This window comes from Schistocerca serialis, chromosome 2 (assembly GCF_023864345.2).
Source record: "Schistocerca serialis cubense isolate TAMUIC-IGC-003099 chromosome 2, iqSchSeri2.2, whole genome shotgun sequence".
Lineage (NCBI taxonomy): Eukaryota > Metazoa > Arthropoda > Insecta > Orthoptera > Acrididae > Schistocerca > Schistocerca serialis.
This window is the reverse complement of record NC_064639.1, coordinates 166,165,021-166,178,100: the sequence shown is the minus strand read 5'-3', so window position 1 is coordinate 166,178,100 and position 13,080 is coordinate 166,165,021. Positions and strand designations below refer to the sequence as shown.

At 38.2% G+C, this 13,080-nt stretch overlaps 1 long non-coding RNA gene across 1 annotated transcript in view; it reads right to left on the bottom strand.

The window, feature by feature from the left end:
- Positions 1-7,880: 7,880 nt before the first annotated feature.
- Positions 7,881-13,080, bottom strand: part of LOC126456874 (uncharacterized) — a 392,629-nt gene continuing 387,429 nt past the window's right edge. Inside the window, exon 4 of the long non-coding RNA XR_007585395.1 lies at positions 7,881-7,999. This is a non-coding gene — a long non-coding RNA (uncharacterized LOC126456874). The remainder of the gene's footprint in view (positions 8,000-13,080) is intronic.

Genomic DNA, 13,080 nt, shown 5'->3' with positions numbered 1-13,080 from the left:
CAGACATAAACAAAGCTATTGATGTAATAATTTGTGAAAAGAGCTGTGAAAACAGATGGACTATCGTCCTAAATCCCAACACACAGGGAAACTAATGGAAAGGGGCAACTCCAACCGGATTTGACCCAGTATAAAGAATCCAGAACAGGAGGAAATTCAAAGAGACAAACTAAAAGTACCATTAAGGCTCATGCACTTAAATGTACAATATCTTAGAAATAAGCTCAATGATTTGCAGACTTTTGTAAATGATCATTCACCTCATGTAGTTGTGTTAACTGAGCATGGACTGGAATCTGGGGAAATTATTTACTTTAAACTAGATGGCTATTTCCTAGGAAATAGCTACTGTAGAAAGCATCATAAAGGTGGAGGTGTATCAGTATTCGTTAGAGAGCAGCTCGAGAAAATAAATTAAACCTTCTAGATCTGTATAATGATGAAGGCTTGACTGAAGTGACAGGTATTGAACTCCGTATCAAAGGTTGTGGAAAGGGCATGGTGAAACAGAAAATTATTGGAATTTATCGTTCACCATAATCAGAGGTAGGGCGTTTCGTAGATATTTTTAGTAGAATAGTGGGACACAGTTACCCAAATGAGGTAACAATACTTGGTGACTTGAATATAGAGGCAACATCTTGCAATAACCCTAACAGCAGGCTAATCGATACCCTTAACTCCTATAATCTTATGAATGCAGTAAATTCAGATACAAGAGTAACTCAGTCTACTTGTAGAAGAATAGACTACATAATATGAAGTAAAGAGGTAAAAGATAGTATTAGATGGTGGAATGTGACTTCACTACTCAGACCACAAATGTCAATTTGTAGACAATGAACACACCAGCACCCAAGAAAGGACTCAGGTCGTAGAACACAAAAGAATGCTCAAAGAGAAAAACATTAATGCTTTTAAATGTAAACTAGCATCTGAGGAATGGCAACTGATATTAAAATGTATCTATTCTTAAATGTAGGCCTAACTCTTCTATCTATACGATGTACTATTCTGAGGTGATTGTAATATGTATTATTTTTGTAACAACATGCTGTAAATTCAAATACCTATACCATGAAACTAGTGTATGTTGCATTATGAAGTACCGTACCATATATTGCCAAGTGCATCACCCATAAGTGGCTTCTTACATGTGAATTGCAAATTCCTACTGTTTGTACAAAAATTGTATAAAAATGCTATGGCATTTGCAAAAGTCACCAGTTGGTGACTATACGCAAAAAAAGACAATAAATAAATAAATCTGCTGATTCACTTGACTTTTTCTTGTTGTTTCCATATGACAGATTTGCACACAGCACCTCTGATTGGAGTCCGGGCAGTGATCACATATAACAGCAAAACTTGCAGCATCTGAAGAAAATAGCTGGGTCAGTAATCAAAATATTGTGAATAAAGAGGAAACAGAAACTTAACAGAACAACCAGAAGCCCACCATTAACTTTGAGGTTTGCTGGTGACATTGTAATTGTCAAAGTATGGGGAGGACCACCTGAATGGAATGGATAGTGCCTTGAAAAGACATTATCAGTTGTACATTAATAAACATACAGCAAGGCTAATGGAATATAGCTGATTTAAATCAGATGATGCTGAAGGAAGTAGATTATGAAATGAGGCACTGAAAGAAGTAGGTGGATTTTGCTGTTTCAGCAACACGATAACTACTGATGACCAAAGTGGAGATGATATAAATTGCACACTAGTTACAGTAAGAAAAGCATTTACAAACTGAAGGAATTTGTTAACATATAATGTAGATTTAAATATTAGCAAGTCTTTCCTTGAAAGTATGTTTGCAGTTTAGCCTTGTATGGAAGTGAAATGTGGTTGATATGGAGTTAGGGAAAGAAGAGAATGGAAACTCTTAAAGTGTAGTGCTACAGAATAATGCTGAGAATTAGATAGGTAGATCTAGTAAATAATGGGGAGGTACTGAATTGAATTGGAGAAAATAGAAATTTGTGGTGCAATGTGTCTAGAACAAGGGATCGAAGGATAGGATACATCCTGAGGCATGAAGCGCTCATGTGTTTGTTTTGTGCGTGTACGTGTTTGGGGGGGGGGGGGGGGGTGTTGAAATTGTAGTAGGTTGCTGTAGTAATTCAGAGATCAGAAGTTTGCACAGGTTAGAGTAGCATGGAAAGCTGTATGAAAACACTCTTCAGACAGAAGACCACCCAATAACCACCTTAGTGAGATCATTTGTTTATTATTTTCTAAGAATGTTTGGAATTACATGTCCAAGCGTTTGTATGACATAATGTTTGGCTTTATTAAATACTTTTCCATTAGTAACCATGTCAAACACTTCACTAAGTCTGAACAAGTACCAAACATAAATAATTTTAATTTTCCTATCTATGGTTGCAGTTTTATCTGAAATTTTCTTCTTGGTATATGGAGTTCATAATTTCTACTAGCTCAAATAAGTAATTAAAAAAATAAATAAATAACAATATTTTGCAGCTAATTTAATCAGGACGAGGCCCTCATAGCCAAGAGTAGTGCTTATTTACAATGTTATCTATTGTCTACTGTATTAGCATGATTGTTATCAAAGACCTTAATTACAAAGACTATAATCATACTCTTGCTTATACACAATCAATGTATGTACTTTCTCTAAGACAACAAATGCATAACAGCAGGCCCTAGTATATAATTGTTTAATCAAATGAAGTTAACCAACACAATAAGACAGTCAGTCCACTGGGTTCAAAATTTTAAACATAGGTGCCATAGTATAACCAGTAGGCCTACAGTGACACTAGCATTTTTTTCATGTGTGTTTGTACTGGAATTCATGCTGACAATGTATACCACTGTTTGTTGAATGGGGCTGGCTGCATGATGTGTTTTCACATGTGGTGTGCTCCTAGACTGCTGCATTCGTGCAGACGAACATGATGGGGTGCATTTATTCTACTTTTTTTTTCATGCTGTAGGCCACTTGGTACTGGCTGCACATCTGCAAAATGCATTGCATTTTATGGATCTGCCTGTAATCTGAGAAGTAAGCAGTACTGGGGGAAGTGGCCTCCCAGGAAAAATGACAATACAGGATGAGTAAGAATCTGTTACCTGTCTAGCAGGGCAGTTACTTTGAGACTACGTTACTTTTAATCGCCAAGAAAGTTGTGGTTCTATGTAAATACTGCATAACGTTAGATAAGCCGGTATTAGAATTTGTGTTTATTTAAGTATAGCAGTTCAATTATCGCAGTAATTAGTCTACAAGGTGAATTTTGAATAAGTGGCTTGTTTGCAGTACTGTTACCTGTAACATCATGTCAGCAATATAACTCAAACTGTGACAGTAATAATGATGTAGCCAGAGAAGCGAGTAACTACAGATTTGGTGTGCAAAATCACATATACAGCACACACATTACAAATTACATTAATTCCAGGTAAACCTTGTGGTAACATCTGTACATTGATGCACTCAGCACAATCCATACAGCACAAGTTCTTACACTTGAACCTTTGAGTCTGACTTATAACTGGATGTGCACTTCTTCGCAGAAATTGGGCAACACTAACATAATTCATTGTAGTCAGCTGTCAAAATGGGTCCACTACATCTCATTGTTGAAGGTAATTTTTAAACAATATGAAGGTTAGATGAAATAAATTGTTCTGACTTCCTCGATTATACTCCATACGATGAGATATATTTTAATGGAAGTTGAGAGCAGACTACCACAGTTTGAGCTATATTATAAGCATTATGTCATAGGTAATTGTACTGGAAACTAAATGTGCATTCAAATTCATGTCAAAAACTGATTGTTGTTATAATATCATACATATATAAAAACAAAGATGAGGTGACTTACCGAACAAAAGCGCTGGCAGGTCGATAGACACACAAACAAACACAAACATACACACAAAATTCAAGCTTTCGCAACAAACTGTTGCCTCATCAGGAAAGAGGGAAGGAAAGGGGAAGACAAAAGGAAGTGGGTTTTAAGGGAGAGGGTAAGGAGTCATTCCAATCCCGGGAGCGGAAAGACTTACCTTAGGGGGAAAAAAGGACAGGTATACACTCGCACACACGCACATATCCATCCACACATGTGTCTGTATGTGTGGATGGATATGTGCATGTGTGCGAGTGTATACCTGTCCTTTTTTCCCCCTAAGGTAAGTCTTTCCGCTCCCGGGATTGGAATGACTCCTTACCCTCTCCCTTAAAACCCACTTCCTTTCGTCTTCCCCTCTCCTTCCCTCTTTCCTGATGAGGCAACAGTTTGTTGCGAAAGCTTGAATTTTGTGTGTATGTTTGTGTTTGTTTGTGTGTCTATCGACCTGCCAGCGCTTTTGTTCGGTAAGTCACCTCATCTTTGTTTTTATATATAATTTTTCCCACGTGGAATGTTTCCTTCCATTACATTGATATCATTAATTTGAATCCAACAATTACGTTTGTTATTGTCACTGTTGCATTTCGAAATCTTTTCTGTCGTCTTATTTTCCTCTTTCTGTTTTTGCCAGTAGTTTCACTTTGTATTCACCTTCTCCAGGCTTGTGTCTGTATGTGTGGATGGATATGTGCGTGTGTGCGAGTGTATACCTGTCCTTTTTTCCCCCTAAGGTAAGTCTTTCCGCTCCCGGGATTGGAATGACTCCTTACCCTCTCCCTTAAAACCCACTTCCTTTCGTCTTCCCCTCTCCTTCCCTCTTTCCTGATGAGGCAACAGTTTGTTGCGAAAGCTTGAATTTTGTGTGTATGTTTGTGTTTGTTTGTGTGTCTATCGACCTGCCAGCGCTTTTGTTCGGTAAGTCACCTCATCTTTGTTTTTATATATAATTTTTCCCACGTGGAATGTTTCCTTCCATTACATTAATATCATACATAAATAAATATAATTTTTAATAGTGCTTTACCTAAATTTATGCAGTGTTGACATGGAATTGTGAGAGTATTGTAGTCTCAAAGACCAGGAGTGAAAATGTTTACCTATTCATGTCCAGGACCTCTTAAAGTTACATCAAGGTTTTCTTCTGTGCTGATAGGTTTCCTCATGTGTGTATTCCTTTTAGAAATTCCATCTCTGACCATTCTCAAATGCATTTCAAATGAGTTAACAGACATCGTCTATGTAGCATTTGAATAACTTGTGTGGATTTGGCATCCATATGCTGTGTAGGAGCAAAAACTTTCCCATTGTTGCCCTCTCACTTATTATAGGATGAACCCAGTATTTATTCTCACGTCTCCATTGCTGACACCTGTGGACAACTATCACAACGCATAATGCAAGGACTGCATTATTATTTAATCAAATTGTGCTTATGGTTGACATGTAACAAAGTAAACTTTGCTGAAGCTTGCACCAATTATCTTGTAATTGGATTTCCCTGGGGTTCATACTGGATGAGAAAAGTGCCAATATGGCCACCACTGAAGGAGCCATGCTTGTTGCATGAAACAAGGGCCAACCAGCTTGTGGGCTGTGGCCTAACCTTCCACCTCCGATTCTTTTTAAGAATCAAATTCTCATGTGTAAAATAGCTTCAATGTCTGATTACTGTACAAATGATTTGATGTGTTAAATATTTGATGTGGTGTGAAGCATATGGAACCTTTATGGCTGAATATTCGAAACCATTATTATGTTGGTTTCATTAGGTTCAGATTATTTGCCCATAGACTAATGAAGAAGTCAAAACCAAAACTGTCAAAAAAAAGTGAGAACTGCTTTTTATGTTCATATGAGACCTTTTTGGGAAACAGTAAATAGTGTTAGTAGTAAAGAAATAATGAAGTAAGATGTCACACTTGATTGCTGAAATTTTGCTGCATGTGCAGTGAAAATGTGTAAGCGATAAACATTTTTCCTGATAATTTTGAGGTTTGGGAGGGAGAGGGGGTGGTGTCAGTAAGAAAGAGTTCCAAAAATGTTTAAAATTACATGTAAAGTGTGTTGGTAGTGGCTAAGTGCTCTCATTCTCAAAAATTTGGTGAATATTGTCTGGATAATTTGAGTTATTGCCGATCTTAATATTTGAATTATTGTGTTAAATCTTTAATGTAAGATTGTACCTCTCAATGACTACATTTTAAATTTTTAAATTTAGTTACTAATTATATGAGATATTGGAAATAAATTTTTTCTGGCTGTGCAAGCTGTTAGTTAGGCAACCGGCAACTGGATATCGGTGACTGTTTTAGCCAATTTCTTTACATGGCATATTCACTTTTGTCTCTGCAGCCCGCCTACTATTAGCCTAGAGTTCTAGATGTATATAATATTTATGCTGATGCCATATGCTTTTGTTTACCAAAAATGTGTTATCATTAATCTAATTACCAAACCCATCACTGAAATATCCAATAAGCAAAATAGACTGACAGAAAGCAAACCGAAACACCAAAACGTAATTACTATAAAGTAATGAACATTTTGAGTACATTTGTCTAGGTAATATATTTATGTGATTAATATTAAAAAGTCACATGTTAATGTGAACTCTAAATAATCCATTGAAAATTTGAAATGCTGGTAGAATACTAACTGGTGCAAGTATCAGAATGTTGAATGCAAATGTTCATGCATTGTATTGTACAGGTGCTAAATGTCAGTTTGTGGGATGGAGTTCCATGCCTGTTGCACTTGACTGCTGTTTGTGGATGATGCTGGAGTTGTCATCTGATGATGTCCCAGATGTGCTCAACTCGAGGCAGATAAGGTGTTCCAGCAGGCTAAAGCAACATGCCGATACACTGTGGAGCATGTTGCATTACAACAGTAGTATGTGTGCGAGCATCATCCAGCAGGAAAACACCCCCTGGAATGCTGTTCATTGATGGCAGCATAACAGCTGAAATCATTAGACTGACATATGGTTTTGCAGTCAGGATGTATGGGATAGCTATGAGAGTGCTCCTGCTTTTGTATGAAATTGCACCCCAGGCTATAACTCCAGGTGTACATTCAATGTGTGCAGCTCGCAGGCAGGTTAGTTGCAGGCCCTCAACTGGCCACCTTCTAATGAATGCAGAGCCACCACTGGTGCTGGGACAGAAGCAGCTTTTATCAGAAAGCACATCAAACGTCCACCCTACCCTCCAGTGAGCTCTCGCTTGACACCACAGAAGTCACAAATGACAGTGGTTGGGGGTCAGTGGAATGTGCACTAGAGGGCATCTGGCTCAGAGCTGTTCTTGAAGTAAGCGACTTGTAACAGTTTTTTGTGTCACTGTGGTACCAACTGCAGCTCAAATTGTTGCTACAAATGCAGTGTTCTGCACCAGAGCCATACATCTAAAATGACGGTCTTTCCTGTTAGTGCTGCAACGTGACCTGCTAGAGTCCAGTCTTCTTGTGACCATATGATCTCATGCCCAGTGGTGCCAGCAATCATGTGCAGTGGGCAGAAACAACATCCAGCTTCTCATAGCCCTATTACATCACCTTAATCAAATTCAGTGATGTATTGACAATGGCTTCTTTGTCACCGTAAAGGCATTCTTGAATGACATCAATGCATCACGTCCAATTTCACAGGTAATTAACGCTCATGACTGAACCAGGAAACATGATTTTCATCCTCATAATGGCGCTACTAGTGCCACTCTTATGCCACTGGCATGAAATTTGAATAGACATTACATTTCAGATGTAAAAACACAAACAAACTTTTTTTTGCGTCTCACAACTTCTTCTTGGCATTGTGATATTTTTTCTCGTCAGTGTACTTTTAGGTTGTAATAATTTTGATCCTCTTTTCGCTTTGTTAATTCTTTGATAAAATATTCTTTCTATTTTCTGTGTTTTTACAGCACACAAATCCTGGTTTTGTGATAAAAGTTCTGCAGAGAAATAAAGTTATAATGTTTGAACCATCATTTAATGCATTTAGTGAAGCTCTTCAGAATGTATATGATACAATGATTACTGCTGTCAGTACGCTTCCAAGACTGGAAGAAGAACTTTATGCAGACTGGGAAGGCAGAGAGTACCTAAAAGTAAGAAAAATAAATGTATTATAATGTTCAGAAATTGGTTGCTATTTTATAACAGTTAACAGACTTTACCACTATTTCAGACTAAAATGCATGTGGTTCAAAGTGTAATTGCCAAGAAACATCCAAGTACTGTCTTAAGTTAGAATAGCTCAGAGGAAGATACTTGTTTGTTCACGTAATAATATGTAGTTTTGTGCTGCAAGACATTTCACCATTGAAAATTCACACTATTTTCAGTTGAGTGCTGTTCCTGCATCTGTCTAAATCTTCATCTACAAGTGTCATATAAAGAAAATAGAAATGATACTCTTTACCTTACTACATAAGTATTTGTCATAACATATTAGAGTGTTGTTTGCTTGGCCTTGAACTGTGTCCTTATGTGCTGAGTTTCAAATTGTTTGGCCAGTACATAGCAGCAGACAAGCAATTTACAACAGATATTTTTCAGCAGTCCACCGTAAAATACCAAGGACAAGATCTAACACAAAATAAAGGACACTTCTGAGACTGTGGAAGAATGGCATACATTATCAGTGGTAAATTGAAATGATGATGTAGAATAATTTAGAATATACTATCAGATAACTGTGTCGATCAGTTAGTAAGCATTTAAGATCTCCTGGCTACAAGCTGACCTAATACTGATGACAGTCCCATAAACAAGACGGAGACTAGTTATCAAGGTATTGTTTTAGTGACAGTGATCACCAAAAGTAAATGTTTATCAAGAAGATTAATAAATTAGTTTTGTTTCAGCAGGACAGACAAGCCAGTATCCTATCTAAGTAACAAACTGAGAAGATTTACTACTAGACACATCAATATTTACATTCCAGATAAACATGTATCACATAAAATGATAGAAAGACACAACTTGGTTTGATCATACCATTTGGTGAACATTTCACTTCAAAAGTGAACTTAAGGAAATTGATTAACAACAATTCAAAACAACCCATATACACAAAAGAATGGTCTATGGCAATTCCCACAATCACCTAAAACATTTTATGAAGTACTGGTGCATGGTAAAGACAATTAACAGATTTAAATCTTCTGTCATTTCTCTTACAGATCAGTCTGGTGTAAAAAGAGAAATAATAAACATAAATAGAATCTGAGTGCAGCTGTGCCAGTGCTTAATCACCAATCATGTTCAAACATGAGTTATTTTGAAATAAGCGCATGTGTACTGAAAACGAGTTGAAACTACTCAAACCAAGCAAGGTGCCAGGCATTAAGTAATTCTGTTTAGAATTTATGGTTAATGTGCTACAAGTGTTTGGCAGTAATGGAATTACACTGAATATACTATGGAAGTGCCCCCCTTGCAAGACCATGATCATAAAGAATGTCTCACACAGTGAATGGTCCCACATGGCCAGGAAAAAGAGTGGGTTCCTTCCATTCAAAAGAAGGTGGAAAACAGACTGTTATGCATCTATATCACTAGTATGTGTCTGTTGTGTGTTCCATGTGCATATTTTAAACTCGAACATGCAAAAAACCTCAAAAACAAAAGAGGGAAGAAATTGCTCACAGGGAATGAACACAGGTACAGGAAACACCACTTTTGTGAAACACAGCTTGCTTTTTCACAGTGATATCTTACAAATAGTGGACACAAATCAACTCTGTATGAGAGTGTTGACTGATACTAATGGTACAACAATATGGAATATATCGTCAAATGTATTATCATCATGAAGAATTTTAAAGTAATAGATTCCAGTATGTGATATGGGACAGCAGCTGTTTAAAATAATTGAAACTAACATGAAGCATTCCCAAAGAATTTAAGTTTTGCTGGTGTTCTCACATGTCCTGCATTTGACAAATGTGTGGTGTGTGTGCATTGTAATTTATGTACTGGCTTTCACAGAAAGGTGTGTAATGAATGTAACAGTCATATTAATATCTTTTTTCCCTCTGAAGAAAGAAGCAGCCGTCTTGTGCTTATCTCTCGTGTTTCACCCTTTTCTTTAGTAACACTTAATACCCATTATTTTAAAATTTTACTCTTTGTAGTGAAGGTAGTAACTGACTACAAGCCTATTAAAATAATCTGAAAAACTACGGGGTGCATTCAAGTTCTAAGGCCTCCGATTTTTTTTCTCCGGACTTGAAAGAGATAGAAACATGCGCATTGTTTTAAAATGAGGCTGCGTTCATTGTCAATACGTCCCAGAGATGGCAGCACCGTATGGCAAATGGAATTTTACCGCCAGCGGCGAGAATGAGAACTGTTTTAAATACTTAAAATGGCGACGTTTTCCTTACTTGAACATCGTGCAATCATTCGTTTTCTGAATTTGCGTGGTGTGAAACCAATTGAAATTCATCGACAGTTGAGGGAGACATGTGGTGATGGAGTTATGGATGTGTCGAAAGTGCATTCGTGGGTGCGACAGTTTAATGAAGGCAGAACATCGTGTGACAACAAACCGAAACAACCTCGGGCTTGCACAAGCCAGTCCGACGACGTGATCGAGAAAGTGGAGAGAATTGTTTTGGGGGATCGCCGAATGACTGTTGAACAGATCACCTCCAGAGTTGGCATTTCTGTGGGTTCTGTGCACACAATCCTGCATGACAACCTGAAAATACGAAAAGTGTCATCTAGGTGGGTGCCACGAATGCTGACGGACGACCACATGGCTGCTCATGTGGCATGTTGACGCGCAATGACAGCATGAATGGGACTTTCTTTTCGTCGGTTGTGACAATGGATGAGACGTGGATGCCATTTTTCAATCCAGAAACAAAGCACCAGTCAGCTCAATGGAAGCACACAGATTCACTGCCACCAAAAAATTTTGGGGTAACCGCCAGTGCTGAAAAAATGATGGTGTCCATGTTCTGGGACAGCGAGGGCGTAATCCTTACCCATTGCATTCCAAAGGGCACTTCGGTAACAGGTGCACCCTACGAAAATGTTTTGAAGAACAAATTACTTCCTGCACTGCAACAAAAATGTCCGGGAAGGGCTGCGCGTGTGCTGTTTCACCAAGACAACACACCCGCACATCGAGCTAACGTTTTTTTTTTTTTTGGTCATCAGTCTACTGACTGGTTTGATGCGGCCCGCCACGAATTCCTTTCCTGTGCTAACCTCTTCATCTCAGAGTAGCACTTGCAACCTACGTCATAAATTATTTGCTTGACGTATTCCAATCTCTGTCTTCCTCTACAGTTTTTGCCCTCTACAGCTCCCTCTAGTACCATGGAAGTCATTCCCTCATGTCTTAGCAGATGTCCTATCATCCTGTCCCTTCTCCTTATCAGTGTTTTCCACATATTCCTTTCCTCTCCGATTCTGCGTAGAACCTCCTCATTCCTTACCTTATCAGTCCACCTAATTTTCAACATTCGTCTATAGCACCACATCTCAAATGCTTCGATTCTCTTCTGTTCCGGTTTTCCCACAGTCCATGTTTCACTACCATACAATGCTGTACTCCAGATGTGCATCCTCAGAAATTTCTTTCTCAAATTAAGGCTGGTATTTGATATTAGTAGACTGCTCTTGGCCAGAAATGCCTTTTTTGCCATAGCAAGTCTGCTTTCGATGTCCTCCTTGCTCCGTCCATCATTGTTTATTTTACTGCCTAGGTAGCAGAATTCCTTATCTTCATTGACTTCGTGACCATCAATCCCGATGTTAAGTTTCTCGCTGTTCTCATTTCTACTACTTCTCATTACCTTTGTCTTTCTCCAATTTACTCTCAAACCATACTGTGTACTCAATAGACTGTTCATTCCGTTCAGCAGATCATTTAATTCTTCTTCACTTTCACTCAGAATAGCAATGTCATCAGCGAATCGTATCATTGATATCCTTTCACCTTGTATTTTAATTCCACTCCTGAACCTTTCTTTTATTTCCATCGTTGCTTCCTCGATGTACAGATTGAAGAGTAGGGGCGAAAGGCTACAGCCTTGTCTTACACCCTTCTTAATATGAGCACTTCGTTCTTGATCGTCCACTCTTATTTATCCCTCTTGGTTGTTGTACATATTGTATATGATCCATCTCTCCCTATAGCTTACCCCTACTTTTTTTGAGAATCTCGAACAGCTTGCACCATTTTATATTGTCAAACGCTTTTTCCAGGTTGACAAATCCTATGAAAGTGTCTTGATTTTTCTTTAGCCTTGCTTCCATTATTAGCCGTAACGTCAGAATTGCCTCTCTCGTCCCTTTACTTTTCCTAAAGCCAAACTGATTGTCACCTAGCGCATTCTCAATTTTCTTTTCCATTCTTCTGTATATTATTCTTGTAAGCAGCTTCGATGCATGAGCTGTTAAGCTGATTGTGCGATAAGTCTCGCACTTGTCAGCCCTTGCCATCTTCGGAATTGTGTGGATGATGCTTTTCCGAAGGTCAGATGGTATATCGCCAGACTCATATATTCTACACACCAACGTGAATAGTCATTTTGTTGCCACTTCCTCCAATGATTTTAGAAATTCTGATGGTATGTTTTCTATCCCTTGTGCCTTATTTGACCGTAAGTCCTCCAAAGCTCTTTTAAATTCCGATTCTAATACTGGATCCCCTATCTCTTCTAAATTGACTTCTGTTTCTTCTTCTATCACATCAGACAAATCTTCACCCTCATAGAGGCTTTCAATGTATTCTTTCCACCTATCTGCTCTCTCCCCTGCATTTAACAGTGGAATTCCCATTGCACTCTTAATGTTACCACCGTTGCTTTTAATGTCACCAAAGGTTGTTTTGATTTTCCTGTATGCTGAGTCTGTCCTTCCGACAATCATATCTTTTTCGATGTCTTCACATTTTTCCTGCAGCCATTTCGTCTTAGCTTCCCTGCACTTCCTATTTATTTCATTCCTCAGTGACTTGTATTTCTGTATTCCTGATTTTCCCGGAACATGTTTGTACTTCCTCCTTTCATCAATCAACTGAAGTATTTCTTCTGTTACCCATGGTTTCTTCGCAGCTACCTTCTTTATACCTATGTTTTCCTTCCCAACTTCTGTGATGGCCCTTTTTAGAGATGTCCATTCCTCTTCAACTGTACTGCCTACTGCGCTATTCCTTATTGCT